General features: G+C 39.2%; 1 non-coding gene across 1 annotated transcript; it reads left to right on the top strand.

The window, feature by feature from the left end:
- The first annotated feature begins 12,460 nt into the window (after positions 1-12,460).
- On the top strand, positions 12,461-12,567 carry LOC138093381 (U6 spliceosomal RNA). The gene has a single exon (XR_011146085.1). It is a non-coding gene; the product is annotated as a U6 spliceosomal RNA (small nuclear RNA).
- The last annotated feature ends 3,058 nt before the right edge of the window (positions 12,568-15,625 follow it).

Raw genomic sequence — 15,625 nt, 5'->3', positions numbered from 1 at the left:
CAGTTGTGTCCAACTCTTTGCAACCCCATGCACTGCAGCACGCCAGGCCTCCCTATCCATCATCAACTCCCGGAGTCTACATAAATGTATGTCCATCGCGTCGGTGATGCCATCCAACCATCTCATCCTCTGTCGTCCCCTTCTCCTCCTGCTCTCAATCTTTCCCAGCATCAGGGTCTTTTCCAATGAGTCAGTTCTTTGCATCAGGTGGCCAAAGTACTGGAGTTTTAGCTTCTGCCTCAGTCCTTCCAATGACTATCAGGACTGATTTCCTTTAGAATAGACTGGTTGGATCTCCTTGCAGTCCAAGGGACTCTCAAGAGTCTTCAACACCACAGTTCAAAAGCATCAATTCTTCAGTGCTCAGCTTTCTTTACAGTCCAACCCCACATCCATACATGAATACTGGAAAAACCATAGCTTTGACTAGACAGACCTTTATTGGTAAAGAAATGTCTCTGCTTTTTAATATGCTGTCTAGGTTGGTCATAACTTTTCTTCCAAGAAGCAAGATATAACAGGAATAAAATTCACATCCACTCTCCAATGTGTTTGCTCTCATTAAGAAACATCATGTTATTAACAATCCTTAAAAAAAATTATAACTTCTTATGAAAATTAAGGTAATAAGTAATAAAGAAATACTGGATAAACTAGAAAAGCTAGCTGGCTTCACACCAGAAAGGGCAGAGAAGAACAAAGGATGAAAATTGTGGATTGGAAAGGAAGCAGCAGGGAGATTTCAGAAACAGGGTGGGGGGTGTGGGGGGGTGGAGGGGGGAAATGGGCAGGTCTTAGCAGAGTTGAGAGTGAGAGAGGAGAGAGACTTAGGTGCAGTGACCTTGTGTGAAGGATATTGAGAAAGATGAGCTATAGAGGATTAAATATAGCCACAAACATTGCCCCTGTGTCTATCAAGAGGGAGAATCTTTTCAATTGCTTTGAATCTGTGACCTGCTTTGTCCAATAGACTGTGACTGAAGTGATACTGTGCAACCTCCAATACTGAGCCTAAAAAGATCTGCAGCAGCCTCTTACACACACCCGGGGGAGCTTCCAGATGACTGCAGCATGAGAACAGACCTGCCGCCCAGCTGACATCACCAGCTCCACTACTAAATGATGTGCTGTGTTCTCAGTTGCTCAGTCATGTCCATCTCTTTGCAACCCCAGGGACTGTAGCCCACCAGGCTCTTTTGTCCATGGAATTTTCCAGGCAAGAATGCTGGAGTGGGTTGCCGTTTCCTCCTCCAGAGGACTTTCCTGACCCATGGACTTTCCTGACCCTTTTGAACCTGCATTTCCTGCCCCTCCCTCATGGGCAGGTGGATTGTTTACCGCTGAACCACCTGGGAATTCCCGCTAAATGATGTTAAGCCACCAAATCTTAGAGTGGTTTGCTATTCAGAAATAGATAACCAAAATATAGGAGGCAAAGATTTTTAAGACTTCAACTGGACATTATGGACATATGCTCTCTGTGTTCTCAAGAGATTGCATTAGAAAGAATTAATTTGTTTTTGAGTTATCTCCAGATGTCATTTGAATGTCAAGATGGGAAGAAACATATGGGCCTTAATGGACTATACAGTATGATGCCAAGAAGAAGTTCTAAATATCATTTAAAAAATGTGTTTTCCATACCTATGCTAAATTAATATATTTTCACACTAACAATTCAAAATAAAACTAAAATACAATCAGAAAAAATCTCTAACAATCCATAAAATTTGTAGTAACTACAAATAGTCAAAATTCCGTGGTTATTTCCATATTCCTCTATGAAGAACGCTATCCAGCAACCAACTTATTTCAAAGGGTGTAAAAACTAAGGTCCCCCAAGTGGTATGCTGTGTTTAAAAGAACATCCAGTCCCCCACATCTAGATCCATGCCAATATTATGGTCCATTCAAGAAACCTGGGATCTTCAGCATATAGGTCCCCAACATCACAGAGCCTCCCACTTTAGTACTGGAGAAAGGTTTCAAGCACACTCAGGGCCGTGCCATTCAATTTAGGTGACCATCACACCCTGTGGGATTCCTGTCCTTCCATCCAATCCTTCTGGCCACTTGGAAATGACCACAGCCGCTGTGAGTCAGTGCTGTTTTACAAGAGTGTGCACAGCTGCCAAGTTTGGATCAGTGGAGTTGTTATTTTCTCTGGGTAATTCAGATGTTTGATTTATTTGCATCCTGGACTGCCACGCCCACACACATGTAAAGATATGTGACTTAAGTCATAGCAGAGCTAGATAAGCACTTACCCATGTCCGCTCTCAAGTAGGAATTATGAGTTCATGACTGAGTCAGTGTATTCATCCACCCGTCAGATAAACTACTTGACAGTATTGTTGAAAACAGTTTCTCTTCTCCATGAGCAGATTGGCCAGCATCCCAAACCCCAGTAGTTCTGCATCGTGTAACAAGAGCTGCTGCCTTCTGCCTGTGAGCCAGACTCCAAGGCCCACAGGAACTGACTAGAGTCCTGGAAGACCCAGACACAGCCCCATATGCAGATTCCTGTGCAAATAAACTGAGTCCCCGCCTTAGTCAGAGCCAGGAAACACCAGCAGTAGCTGGATCATATGTCATCCAACCACAAGACCAACTTCAGACATTTGAAACACTTCAAACCATGAAGTAGGAATTAGCTAGAAGCTTAGACCCAGTGTCTGAACAAAGGAGACTAGTAATTTGCTTCCCCTTCAAATCAAGGTTGTTTGAATATTTGTTCGACATTCCTTTAGCAGAAATACAGAGGTACTAATTTTCCATTCTCAAAAATCATCTACAATTCTCTTATTATTTCAATGAGCAAATTTATTGAGAAACATATGAAACTGTTCGATATGTAAATAATCAGCAGACCACACGTTTCTGGTCAACTGTACTATGTTGTTGCTGCTGCTGCTGCTGCTGCTGCTGTTGTTCAATCACTAACTCGTCTCCAACTCTTTGTGACCCCATGGACTGCATCACACCAGGCCTTCCTGTGCTTCACCATCTCCCAGAGTTTGCTCAAGCTCATGCCCATTGAATTGGTGATGCCATCCAACCATCTCATCCTCTGCCACCTCCTTCTTCTCCTGCCTTCAATCTTTCCGAGCATCAGGATCTTTTCCAATGAGTCAGCTCTTCTCATCAGGTGGCCACAGTATTGGAGCTTCAGCTTCAGCATCAGTCCTTTCAATGAATATTCAGGACTTATTTCCTCTAGGATGGACTGGTTGGATCTCCCTGCTGTCCAAGGGACTCTCAAGAGTCTTCTCCAACACCACAATTCTAAAGCATCAGTTCTTCTTTTTTATAGTCCTACTCTCATACCCTTACATGACTATTAGAAAAACCATAGCTTTGACTATATAGACATTTGTTGACAAAGTGATGCCTCTGTTTTTCAATAATTGTCTTGGTTTGTCATAGCTTTCCTTCCAAAGAGCAAGTGCCTTTTAATTTCATGGCTTCAGTCACTAACCACAATGTTTCTGGAGCCCACTATCATGTCCCTTAATTGGACAATACATCAAAAGCCATCATCTATATGGTCCAATATGAATAGTGTTTCAGTCGAGGAAACAAAGTCCAGCAACTAAAATAAATCATTTATCACCTTCTGCATCAGTTAGAATTGCAATTGATTGAACAGCATAATTATCCTATGCTGGTTTTTATAAATTAACTTAATGAAGTTAAGGATGAAATTATTAATATATGCTAGTTAATTTCGATCTCCCCACTTACCTTCACTAATCTCTGCCCTATTCCACAAGAGGTAGACTTTCATAGACAGCATCACCCAAACTCTTCTGCCCTCTGGCTTAAGCAGGAAAAGAAAGGATCACATATTTATTTCCCATAATCCACCCCAACTACTTTACTTGTGTAGCTATAGTTCTGGCAGTTATTTTTCTTTGTACTCAAAGATATATAAGGCAGTGTCTCTTGTTATTCAAGTTTTTTCTGACTCCATTGAATACTCTTCCCTCCCCTAACCCATCACAATCCCCACCAATTCTAGTGGTATTGCACCATCTCTTGTGCATTCCTATGGTGGCTAATTTTATGTATCAACTTGACTGGGCCACAAGGTGCCCAGATATTTTGTCAAACTTTATTCTGAGTGTGTCAAAAGAGGTGTTTGGGGATGAGATTAACATTTACATGGTGGACTTGAAACAGAGCAGGACCCTATGGTTCTTGCCCCTCACCCCATGTCCTCTGTCTGCTTTTTGTCTATGGAAAACTTTAGTCAAGAGTAAATTTAATCAGAGAAATGAGAAGTATGGAAACAAAGGAAAATAGTCATAGGAGACTAAATAATAACAATGCAGTCATTAAGCATAGTCAAGGACCTTTTGTTCTTTCTCAAGGGCTATAGATAATATTCTGAGCCATATCCTGTGAGTTGTCTTACAGATAACTAAAATACCAGGTGAAAAAGCTAACTGCATGATGACCAGGCTGCACCCAGGACACGAGCTGCCACAATTCCAAAATTGGCCTCAGCGAAATGGGAACAAACGGACCCTGGAACTGAAGACTAACTGCACCTAGAACAATCGAGATGACACTGGTCAGCCCATCGAGGATGAATTTGAAGATGACTAGCAGAGCTGACTGTGCTGTTTCTACAAGCAGCCCGCTCCTTCTACCTATAAAATCTGTTGCCCCACTAGTTACCAGTTATGGGCAGGGAGGAATTGGCCTTTGGACACACTTTTGCCCACATCCTCTCACCCTTGCCCAGCTGCCAGCATCTGAGATAAAGCAAACTTTCCTTTCTACCAACCTGGCTGGTTTCTCGGCTGTTGAGCGCCCAGTAACCCGACCCCACACACCTTTCAGTAACAGACTGAGTAAAGCAGATTGCTCTCCCAAAAGTGGATGGGCCTTACCCAATTAGTTGAAGGTCTGAATAGTTCAAAAAGACTGACTCTCCTCTAAGTAAGAGAGAACTATCCTGCCTGATGGCCCGTGAAACAGAACATTGGTTCTCTGAAGGCAGCCTGCCAGCCTTCAGACTCAACCTGAGATATTGACTCTGCAGATTGTGAACTTGTCAACTCCCACAATCACAGAAACCAATTGAAAGAGAGAAGAGAGGGGGGAGCAAGAGAGAAAAGAAAGAAAGGAAGGAGGGAGGGAAAAAAGGAAAGGGAGGAAGAAGGAAGAATATCTGTTGATTCTATTTCTCTGAAGAATACTGACATATTTCCTTTCTCCTTTCTTATAACTCTGTAAAGAGTCTCTTCATTAAATGATTTTAAGGCCTTTTGGCTTGCCCTTTGTATCTTCCAAGACCCCATCTCATACATCAGGTTTCCCTTTTTTCTTTTCTTCACTTCACAGTGTCAGAGGTAAGTAGTCCAGTTCCAAAGCAAGAGATCCACCGTGTTGCTTCTTCCTCCCTGTCCTTCTGTCCTTGGCAAATGACCTTAATCATGATATTTCTACAATATTCCATATTCTACAGAGAAAGAGGAAAATGGATTAAAAACTTTCTCCCAGCAAGGCTTTATTTAAAAATATCATTTTCAACTCCTCATAGACTTTAGCCTATATCTTACTGGCCAGAATCATATTCATGGCCACTTCTGTCTGCAAGGGCATTGAGATACTGAGCACACTGTTATTCCGTCTCTATCCTAGAGACAAGCAAAGGAGGCAGAAACTGGATAGAAGGTCAATCACTAAACCCTCAGTAACTGCCACAAGTGGGTTTCCTGAACTTCACATCCACTTTCCTCACATGCCATAGCTGTGCCAATATCTCTTTTATACACGAGAAAGAAAAAAAAAAACTTTTCCCACATATGTAATTTTTTTCTCCCAAAATTTCTAATATCATGATGGTCACAAAATGGCTGCCTCATCGCCAAGAATCATATCTATGTTCCAGACAGGCTTCACTGAACAGGAAAAGCCCTTCCCCAGTTTCTGGGGAAAAGATATAAATTTATGTATTACCAATGATTACATATTAATAACTATTTAAGATGTGGTTTTCAGAAAGCTAACTGGCAGCAAATATCCAATTTACTCTCTGGTCATTTAGTAAGCCTTATAATCAGCTCTCTGGGTTGTTGCTCCCTGTCATTCAAGGAATAAAGGAATGTGTGCGTGTGTGTTCAGTTGCTGAGTCATGTCTGACTTTGTGACCCCATGGACTGTAGTCACCAGACTCCTCTATCCATGGGGTTCTCCAGGCAAGAGTACTAGAGCAGGGGGCAGGGAGTGAGCCGGGAGTATGATCAGGGAGGCTCTTCTACTTATGCAGAGGAAGAATATTCCAGCCTCAAATTCAAAATGGCGAGTTCTCTCAATCCTGGTAAGAATTGCTATATTCTTGGTTCCAAAGTAGGATTGATTTGTACATCAAAAGCAGAAAACAATAACACATTCTTATTTCTTAGAAAAAGTGACTGTGAAACTCAGCAGATGTGCTGGATGCCAAATACTCCCCATCTCTGGCCAAATCAACAGCCGTGACGCGTGTTCCAAATGCAAAGACAGCATAGAATCACCCAAGACCAATAAATAATCATGATAATATAGTTAGCACAGCTTTTGTGGCAGGTATTATCATAAGTTTTTTACATAAAATAACCTATTTAATTCCCCACAACAACCTTATACGGGAAGAACTATTATTGTCTCTATTTTAAAGAGGAAGGAACCAGGAACAGGGAAGTTAAGTAATTTTGCTCATGGTCATCAGCTTGAAATTAGCATTCTGTCCCCAGAGTCTATGATTTTACCTACTATGCTGACCTAAAAGCATATATTCCACAAACAAGAAATTTACAATCTTATTAGAAAAAAAGAACAAATAAAAGTTATGAGAATACTCACAGATAAGGTATTAGATTGAACAGAAAAATAAAGGACTTGTAAGTAACACACTATGTTAATAAAGAGAGAATTTTCAATATCTCTAATCATTAGGGAAATGCAAATCAAAACTAGTATGAGGTATCATCTCATACCAGTCAGAATGGCTATCAGCAAAAACTCTACAACTAATAAATGCTGGAGAGGGTGTGAAGAGAAAGGAGCCCTCCTACTCTGTTGCTGAGAATGTAAATTGGTGGCCACTATGAAAAACAATATGAATGTTCTTTAAAAAACTAAAACTAGAGATACCATATGATCACAGTCACACTGCTTGGCATATATCCAGCAACAACCCTAACTTGTAAAGGTACATGTAGCCCAATGCTCATTGCAGCACTCCTGACAACAGCCAAGCAGTGGAAGCAACCTAAATGTCCATTGACAGACGAATGGATAAAGAAGATGCAATGTATTTATACAACAATATTTCTCAACTATAAAAAAGAATGAAATAATGTCATTTGCAGCAACATGGTTGAACCTAGAGATTATCATGCTAAATGAAGTAAAAAAGAAATATATACTTCATTTATATGTGGGATCTAAAAAATGATACAATCCAATTTATTGAACAAATAAATTCATAAATATAGAAAACATTCTCATGCTTACCAAAGGGGATAGTAGGGGTAGGGGGAAGGGGGCTAGTGAGGGGTGGGGAGAGATAAATTAGAAATTTGAGATTAAAATATACATACCTTGGTAGCTCAGCTAGTAAAGAATCCACCTGCAATGCAGGAGACCCCAGTTCAATTACTGGGTGGGAAAAATCTCCTGGAGAAGGGATAGGCTACCCACTCCAGCATTCTTGCCTGGAGAATCCCCATGGACAGAGGAGCCTGGGAGGCTACAGTCCATGGGGCCACAAAGAGTGGAAAACAACTGAGTGACTAAGCACACAGCACCACTTTATATCAAATAAGTAAGCAACAAGGGCCGACTGTATAGCACCAGGAACTATACTCAACATCTTTTAACAACAGAAAGTGAAGAAGAACTAAAGGGCCTCTTGATGAAAGTGAAAGAGGAGAGTGAAAAAGTTGGCTTAAAGCTCAACATTCAGAAAATGAAGATCATGGCATCCAGTCCCATCACTTCATGGGAAATAGATGGGGAAACAATGGAAACAGTGGCTGACTTTATTTTTCTGGACTCTAAAATCAATGCAGATGGTGACTACAGCAATGAAATTAAAAGATGCTTACTCCTTAGAAGGAAAGTTATGACCAACCTAGACAGCATATTAAAAAGCAGAGATATGACTTTGTCAGCAAAGGTCCATCCAGTCAAGGCTATGGTTTTTCCAGTAATCATGTATGGATGTGAGAGTTGGACTATGAAGAAAGCTGAGCACCAAAGGATTGATGCTTTTGAACTGTGGTGCTGGAGAAGACTCTTGAGAGTCCCTTGGCCTGCAAGGAGATCCAACCAGTCCATCCTAAAGGAGATCAGTCCTGGGTGTTCATTGGAAGGACTGATGTTGAAGCTGAAACTCCAATACTTTGGCCACCTGATGTGAAGAGCTGACACATTTGAAAAGACCCTGATGCTGGGAAAGATTGAGGGCAGGAGGAGAAGGGGACGACAGAGGGTGAGATGGCTGGATGGCATCACCGACTCAAAGGACATGGGTTTGGGTGGACTTCGGGAGTTGGTGATGGACAGGGAGGCCTGGTGTGCTGTGGTTCACGGGGTTGTAAAGAGTCAGACACGACTGAGCGACTAAACTAAATGGAAAAGAATATATGCATGGTATTTATGGACTTTCTTGGTGGCTCAGATGGTAAAGAATCTATCTGCAGTTCAGGAGACCTGGCTTTGATCCCTGGGTTGGGAAGACCCCCTGGAGAAGGAAATGACTACCCACTCCAATATACATATATAGCTGAATCACTTTTCTGTACACTGAAGTTAACACAACATTGTAACTTATACTTCTATTAAAAATAAAAATGAAAAATGAAAGAGCATTTTAATCAGAGAACACCCTGATTCTCTTTGAATTAAACACAAAGGATGAAAATACATCTTTCTCCTGTTGCTGTTATTGTTCTTGTTGTTTTGCTTTAAGTTTGTCTAGTAATTGATCCTTTCTATGAACTGTACTTGAAAAGTATATGCTAGACTTCGTTTTAAAATTTATAAATTTTTGCTTTCATCTTTTTTGCTCCCTTTTGTCCTACATTAGAGATTTATGATAATATGTCTTGAACCAATTTTAGCTGAAAGCTCTGCAGTTATGCTAAAAGTCGGGGTTGATTGATAGATAGCAAGCTCAGTTCTCCCTGTGTGTTAAGAGCTGGTCAACACAGTTATCCAACTATTCTGGCAGGTAGCTCTCTGGTTTTCTCCTGTTGGTTAAAGAAATGGCCTCACCAGTGCAGATAATCTAACAGGAATAGGAAGCTTCTAACACAGCAGTATGGCCTTCCTAAGTGTGCACTAGTCAGAAGAGCATGCCTACAGATACAATAACCAATTCACCTGGGTTTGCCCGAGACTTTCTCAAGCTTAGCTCTGAAAGTCCCACATTCCAAATCCCTCTTTCATGGGACAACAGAAAGAATTGGTCATCCTAGGCCCAGTGTTGTCTTTGACCTTGGGTGAGGCAGTCCAAGGTTGAGGCAGGAAACAGAGGTTTCAGAAAAAGACATATCTCAACTCCACCTCTGCCACTTACAGTATAATCTGGGACAAGCCATTTAAACCGAGACACCATTTTTTTAATCTGTAATATGAGGATAACGGCCCCATGACTTTTTGAGAATTTAATCAGAAGTAATGAAAGGTTTCTAGAAAAGTGTCTGGCATAAAGTAGCTGCCCAGCAAATAGTAGGTGCTGTTACTATATTCCAGGAATTCTAAAATCAAATAGCAACTATAAAAGCAATTATGTCTAGACAGGTGGTATTTTTGGGGTTTGTTTTTCTTTTTGGTTTTTTTTTTTGTTTCTATTTTCTTGAATGGGATTACCTATGACTATGATTATTTCCATTTTTAAAAAGTCAATTCATTTGATCGGAATGATTGATCAAAAATCCATGTTGACTCATGCTAATTGTTGTAAGATCAAGCACTTTCAAACTTGTTCATTAGTAACATCCAAGTCATCTTTTCTAAATATTTAAGTTAACAATATAATTGCCTGATACCCACAGAAGCATCTTCCTTTCAATGGAATTTTAGAAAGAGATACACAGAAGCAATATCAAAAATGTCTATTATTCTCCTTTAAGCTATGATATTCTACACTAACCCACGTTTTTATGTAACAAAGCTCTGGCTTATACTAAGTACATTCTTTAATATTAATTGAAAAGAACTAATTTATCTTATGCTTTAACTTCTTAACACTAATTCTTTAAAAAGGTTTCCTAGGATAAGATCCATTAAATTTTATGATTTTGATTTTTGTATTGATAGTAAATCATTTTTCACCAATGATTTCTTTGGTGTCTTATGTTTTTCTCTCAATTCTGAATACAGTTTCTTATACTTGAATTTTTAATAACACAAATAAGATGCACTTTGATCAATTAACTTTAAAATACCATTTCTGATCATCTATCTTCTATAATATGTATATTTTAATTCATAATCTCAAGTATGGATGGAACAGTGGTGTACTAGAATCTATTTTATCTATTTAAAAAAATTTTTCCATTGAGTACAACATTTAATAAGAATTTTCAAACCTTATGCAATATTTTTACTTCATAATAAAAATATAATTAAAATAATTTTTATAAGATTATTTTCCTACCTTTTTTAAAGGACAAATTCACATTTGAGCCCATAAATTTTTCATTTTATGACACGATACAATTCAAGCTAAGCAGTTAAAAGATTCTGAGAAGGAAACTCAAATTGCTCAGAGAAAGTGTGAAATCCCATGTGTTACTAAAACTCAAAGGACTGTCTTGATCAAAAATTTTCTGAATACGTTGCAGGTGGATAATTCATTTAAAAAATTCCCCACCCACATTGTTCTCTGAAGTGTGTCTCAAAGTCCCATTCCTTAGCATAAAAGACATCTTGGTTTCTTTTTCTCAACATGTTTTTTTTTTAGTCAAACATATAACATTCAGTCTTGGGACATTACAGGAAATGTGATTTAGATTCTTCTCATTACTGCAGCATAACACAGAGGCACACGTGAAAAAACCCCTCTCTGTGCTGCCTATGTTCCTCTTACACATTCAGTTCAGTTCAGTTCAGTTCAGTTCAGTCGCTCAGTCGTGTCTGACTATTTGTGACCCCATGAATCGCAGCACCCCAGGCCTCCCTGTCCATCACCAACTCTCGGAGTACACCCAAACTCGTGTCCCTCGAGTCGGTGATGCCATCCAGCCATCTCATCCTCTTTCGTCCCCTTCTCCTCCTGCCCTCAATCCCTCCCAGCATCAGAGTCTTTTCCAATGAGTCAACTCTTCGCATGAGGTGGCCAAAATACTGGAGTTTCAGCTTCAATGTCAGTCCTTCCAATGAACACCCAGGACTGATCTCCTTTAGGATGGACTAGTTGGATCTCCTTGCAGGCCAAGAGACTCTCAAGAGTTTTCTCCAACACCACAGTTCAAAAGCATCAATTCTTCAGCGTTCAGTTTTCTTCATAGTCCAACTTTCACATCCATACATGACCACTGGCAAAACCATAGCCTTGACTAGACGTCTGGACCTTAGTTGGCAAAGTAATGTCTCTACTTTTGAATATGCTATCTAGGTTGGTCATAACTTTCCTTCCAAGGAGTAAGCATCTTTTTATTTCATGGCTGCAATCACCATCTGCAGTGATTCTGGAGCCCAAAAAAATATCTGACACTGTTTCCACTGTTTCCCCATCTATTTGACATGAAGTGATGGGACCAGATGCCATGATCTCAGTTTTCTGAATGTTGAGCTTTAAGCCAACTTTTTCACTCTCCTCTTTCACTTTCATTAAGAGGCTTTTTAGCTCCTCTTCACTTTCTGCCAAAAGGGTGGTGTCATCTGCATATCTGAGGTTATTGATATTTCTCCTGGCAATCTTGATTCCAGCTTGTGCTTCTTACAGCCGAGCGTTTCTCATGATGTACTCTGCATATGTACTTTTCTCTTATAGGTTATTACTTTAACTGAGTATAGTTCCCTGTGCCATACAGTTGGTCCATGTTACTTACATATTTTACACATAGTAGAGTATATAAATTAATCCCAGCCTCCTAATTTATCCCTCTCCCCTCCCATCTTTCCCTTTGGTAACTGTAAGTTTGTTTTCTGTGTCCATGAGTCTCTTTCAAACATCAGCTCTTTAAGTAAAATTCATGTCAATGTTTTAAGAAATAAAGGACTGCCTTTTCCATTCTTTTTTTATACATTTCATATCATATCTTATCTGTTCTCTGCTCCCAGATTTCTGAAAACTCTAGGACCTCTGAGATGAGTCCTGACACATTCAGTGACCACATTAAGCATTTTCAGTCCAGAGCCCAGAAAGCTTGACTATGTTTCAAACTGGGTAGAAACATTTCTGAATAAAAGTCTTTTTCTTCCTAATATGTTATACTTGTCAAAAGCACATTGGGTGCTCACTTCACCAGCACATATACTAAAATTGGAATGATCCAGAGAAGATTAGCATGGCCCCTGTGCAAAGATGACACAGAAATTTGTGAAGCATTCCTTATTTTTCTGTATGACTCAGGGAACTCAAACAGGGGCTCTGTATCAACCTAGAGAGTGGATTGGGGAGGGAGATGGGACAAGAGGGAGGGGACATGTGTATACCTATGACTGATTCATGTTGAGGTTTGACAGAAAACAACAAAATTCTGTAAAGCAATTATCCTTCAACTATAAAATAAATAAATTTTTAAAAGAAAGAAAAAGCACATTGGATCTGTCAGATAAGCAAATATTTACTAATTAAATTTGTTGCCAATGTTGCAAGCAGGTTACTTTACAAATAGCTGGCTGGGAACTTCAGAGCAACAGGAATTACTAAAGTGACTTATTCACTCAAATGCTTTTAAACCATATTGTATTCTTGGATTCAAATAATAATTCCACCCACTCAATGGCAATTCCAGTGCAATTCCATCCACTCAACTGAACCAACCAAGGAAAACCAAATACATCTGAATGCCTAAGAGCTCATCATAAATTGGTGGTTCAGTTTTGATCCTTAGAAGAAAAGCTAAAATGAATACCACAGATTGCTCTAACTATTCTCCAATACTTTAGAGATACAAAATACAGGATTTCAAACTTTCACTAAATCATATATGCACCACACCCTCAAACAGAATTCTTTTACTGGAGGGACAAAATTATATGAGTATGTTTCTGAGAGCTCATGTTGAGACATTTATTTCCATTATTTCCATACCTTTTTCTAAATTGCTGTTTATTGGCAAAATAAACTGAAAGTCATTATTATTCTTCCACCTGATTGGGATATGAAACTTGGCCTTACTCTTAGAGCTAGATAATTTAGCTCAAGAGTAATTAAAAAAAAAAAAAGTCCACATTTTTCATCTAAAACTTGTTATGGTAGGTATAATGTTCCAACTGATAGCCTGACCTGTTTTTAAAAATGAAAATTTTTCAAAAGCCATGAAAATATGTGTTATTTCATCACTTTTTTCATTGATCACTTTTCATTGAAATATTGTTTATTTTAGAAAACCTTGAAACTGGTTTATCATACTAATAAAATGTAAACATTCCAGGTAGGTCAAATTTTGTCCACAACAAATGTAAGGGTTAAAAACTTAATTTGTAAGAATAAATATTGTTTTGCCTATTAAATAAAAACTAAAGAAAAATGAGTATTATCTGTAATTACAATGGAATATAACCAAATTGTTCAGATTGCCATTTTAGAAATTTGGTATCATTTTCTAAAATGAAAATATATTTAGGTCATTTTCCCCATTTACTGTAAACCCAGTTTTCTAGTAGAATGGAAAAAAAATACTTAAATTGTAAAACAAAACATTCCCAAATCACTGAAAAATTCTTCAGCTGTGAAATCAATGTGTGTTTTTGAGACTTGTGAAATTTTCACCTAATCTTCATCTTTGTAAGTGAAAGCTAAAAGCTTCTTCACTGTTTTCACACAAGTAATGGCTTATTTGACAGGCTTTTTTTCTTTAAAAAAAAATTTTCCCTACTAACCTTTCCTCTAAATGCAAATAAAGATAATCTCCTTGATTCTAAGTACTTTGCAAACCCTGTAAAAATTTAAAACTATGTCACTGCTTCTCATAGTCTCTGGCTGTGTAAGTTTCCTCATAGTAAGAGTAGTATTAGTCATTCAGACTTGTCAGATTCTTTGCGACCCCATAGACTGTACCACCCCAAGTTCCTCTGTCCATGGAATTATCCAGGTAAGGATATTAGAGTGGGTTGCCATTCCCTATCCAAGGGATCTTCCTGACCCAGGGATCACATGTGGTTTTTTTTTTCTACATTGCAGATGCTTTACTGTCTGAACCATCAGGGAAACCCAAGCTTCCTCATAAGCCATTTCTAACATTGTTCTTATTGTGGTTAAAAAAAAGAAAAAGAAAATTGAAAAATAGAGAGATGCAGAAGCTAGCCCTGAAATTTTAAGAAGAGCAACTATCACACCATAACACCAAGCAGAAGGGTGAGTTTCCCTTACTCATAGTGGGAAACCAAAAGAAAGCTTATTATAATCACTTGCTATGATTAACTCTCTACATTTTAACCATGTAACTCACAAATTAAGAATAGCTTGTCCAAAGACAAAGTATAAGATGTGCCTTGAACTCAAAAATATAGTCAATAATGGATGATGAGAAAAGCCAGCCAGAAAATGTCAGACCTGGGAGACATTTGGTCTTCCCAGGTGGCACTAGTGGTAAAGAACCTGCCTGTCAATGCAGGAGATGCAGAGACATGGGTTTGATCCCTAAGTGCAGAAGATCCCCTGGAGGAGGGCACGGCAACCCGCTCCAGTATTCTTGCCTGGAGAATCCCATGGACAGAGGGGCCTGGCGAGCTACGGTCCATAGGGTCACAGAGTCAGACATGACTAAAGCGACTTAGCATGCACACACAGGGGTCAGTTAGGCAAGTAGAGATAAGAGTGTGTGAGGTGTAGAAAGGATGGGGTCAGGGGGAGAAGGCCACAGGAAGAGATCACCCTTTATATTCTATATAACTTTTATATTAGCCAATAAGAAAAGACAAGAAGCAGAGTCCAAGGAATCATATGGTAGACAGAAAAATGACACCGGCACAGATGTCCACGTTCTAATCCCTAGAACCTGTGAATACATTATGTCACATGGCAAAGGGAATTAAGGTTGCTGATGGAATTAAGTTTGATGTTCAGCTGACCTTAAAATAGGGAGATTCCCTGGATTATTTGTGCAGACCCAATGTCATCACAAGAGTTCTCAAAAATGGAGGTGGGAAGCAGAAAAAGAGATGTGACGAGGCAAGCAGGGTCAGAGAGGCACTATGTTGTTGGCTTTGAAAATTAAAAGGGAGCCCTCAAGCCAAGGAATGTGGGGAGCCTTTAAAAGCTGGAAGAAGCAAGGAAACAGATTCCCCCATAACCTTAGGGAAGGAATGCAGCCTTACCAACATCTTGGTTTTAGCCCAGTGATCTGTGTCAGACTCTGACCTCTAAAGCTATGAGACAACAAATTTGTGTTATTTTAAGCCACTAAGTTTGTGACAATTCATTAACAGTGATGGAAGGCTAACACAGATC

Source organism: Capricornis sumatraensis, chromosome 1 (genome assembly GCF_032405125.1).
Source record: "Capricornis sumatraensis isolate serow.1 chromosome 1, serow.2, whole genome shotgun sequence".
NCBI lineage: Eukaryota > Metazoa > Chordata > Mammalia > Artiodactyla > Bovidae > Capricornis > Capricornis sumatraensis.
Note: the sequence above shows the minus strand (reverse complement) of the source record. Positions and strands in the feature narration are given on the sequence as shown.